General features: G+C 38.1%; 1 long non-coding RNA gene across 1 annotated transcript; it reads right to left on the bottom strand.

Moving 5' to 3' along the window:
- Positions 1–321: 321 nt before the first annotated feature.
- Positions 322–1,643, bottom strand: LOC306709101. Its single transcript, XR_013767471.1, has 3 exons — positions 1,538–1,643; positions 547–588; positions 322–463 (listed from the first exon to the last, which is right to left on the bottom strand). It is a non-coding gene; the product is annotated as an uncharacterized lncRNA (long non-coding RNA).
- Between the last annotated feature and the right edge of the window lie 516 nt (positions 1,644–2,159).

The following is a 2,159-nucleotide window of genomic DNA, read 5'->3' as shown; positions in this document are numbered from 1 at the left end:
AGTTGAAAGTCAAAGAAATTAGGAGATACTTTCAGGTCTTTATTACAGGGCAGAATGTAGTACTTTGTTAGTCGTTAAGCCTCACCTCTTTGTGTTTGTGTCTGCGGACTTCTGTGCCAATGGTCTGACAGTGCTGGCCTCTAGGTGAGTGCGTACAGAACCTAACAAGAGTAAAATCATGATACATTAGCATGAACGGTGTGGAATGTCAACGAAAAATGTTATTAACTTCAGAAAAAGACAGTGTGTAGAACACCCCTCGAGTGCAGACATGGACAAGTCCTCTCGTAGAGATGTGTTGGAACCCTCATTAACAACTGTGTCGGATTCCACGTGTGCAAAAGATCCCTCCTGTCCACCATCAGTTGTGTTGGAAGTAGCTAAAGCATCAATTTTGGCTTTTCGTACCCTCCATTCTTTCAAATAATTGTAATCCATTATTGTTTGAGCAGACGTTTAATTACTGTAATGTAAAATGTAGTTGTGTTAGATTCAGCTTGTGCGGAGAATTGACAAATTCAAGTACATTTCATGTAGACAACTTACGTTGTCCATGTTGTCCATGTGGGTGTTTGACAGGGAAGATGCCTGTAAATAAAAATATTGTTACAATTAGTACATTGTTAGGTAGAATTACATTACCAAATAAATATAATTGGAATGAGTTACAGTTACCGAGAAAAATACATGCAATTAACTAACAGTTTCTTATCAAAATGTTGGTGATTACAAAGGGGTTACACCCAAATTGACTTTTGTTAAAAGGCTTAGGCTAGAATATATGTAGAAAAGATCAATCATTATAGTAGCCCTTTATAATTTTAAATCAAGTTATATTGAAGAACTTTAATACAAGTTGGATAGTATTAAATGTTGATCAGTGTTGTGAGGTTTACACTGCCTATTTATGGTGCTCTTTTAAAAACTTTTCAGCATTATTGTCCAGTTAAAAAAAGTTATACAAAAAATAATGAGAATGTACTCACATGTAATAAGTAACGTGTCATTAATAAAGTAAATACAGCTTACTTATTACACTATTAACAAGATAAATATGACTAGCTATTACATTTATAGAGTAACATTCTCAACATTGTGCATTACACTGTATTATACTGTACATTTTTTGCTGTTTAGCATGCAGCAACATACAATGTTTTGGCCGTATTGGTTGCAAAACAGGCCTTGTTGTTTACTCCCCCATCCAATCTGTAATTAGCCCCTCGCGTTCTGCAGTGTATTTCCGATGCGAAATGGGCTTTAAAAGTACTTTATAGGTAACGACAGTCCACGAAGCCAAATGCATTAGTAACACCAAACATACACATACTGTACATTAAAGTCTGGGAGACTATTTAAGTTTACTTTTTACGTTTAATTTGTATCGTCGCTGCAGCACGTGCTAAGTTGGCATGCTAACGTTACAAGCTAGCACAAGCTAGCATGCCAGAACGAGCAGCCCATCCAGTATCGTGTGGGCAGCATAAAGTGAAAGAAATGGTTATAATTTAAGGTTTAAAATAGTCAATGTACTTACAAAGTATGTGGAGCGTTAAGCCTTGGGTTTAGTAGCCCGTTTCTCGATGCTCTGGAGCCGCAACGTGTCTGCTGCTGTTCGTCTCTGGCGGTGCAGTCGAAGCTCCAGACTGTGGCGTAGAGGACTTGCGCATGCGCGTTACAGCTGTAAGCAAACTGTCTGATTTAAAAGTAATGTATTTAACGGACCAGATGATGATGTCCTGGGAGCTTCTTGTTGACAGCACAGAGTCTATAGTTCCATATTATCCAGACGTTTTATATGAAACATTAAATGCGTTGAAATCGCGTCTTCGTATAGACCACATATCAACGGCCAGCATAATATCATTTTGGAGAAATAAGTTTAAAGTAACCAAAATCGCGTCTCTTTCAACCTACAACTGAACACACCATCAATATTTTAAAAGAAATTGGTGTTTTGTGACACGTTGATATTGTAACCGTAATTTAGCCGGTTGAAATGAGGGTGAAAATAGGTCTAAGACGTTCAGACCCGATTTCACCACGATTTAAACCAAATATCAACGTTGAAATCCGGGTTAGTGCTCACTGGGGCTTTTTAAAACAACGGGGACAGATCCAGCACGGACAGTTAGGGAGTGAGGGATGAGGAGGTAAGG

This window comes from Pholis gunnellus (genome assembly GCF_910591455.1).
Source record: "Pholis gunnellus genome assembly, chromosome: 17".
Lineage (NCBI taxonomy): Eukaryota > Metazoa > Chordata > Actinopteri > Perciformes > Pholidae > Pholis > Pholis gunnellus.
The sequence above is the reverse complement of the archived record's forward strand: the minus strand, read 5'-3'. Positions and strand labels throughout refer to the sequence as shown.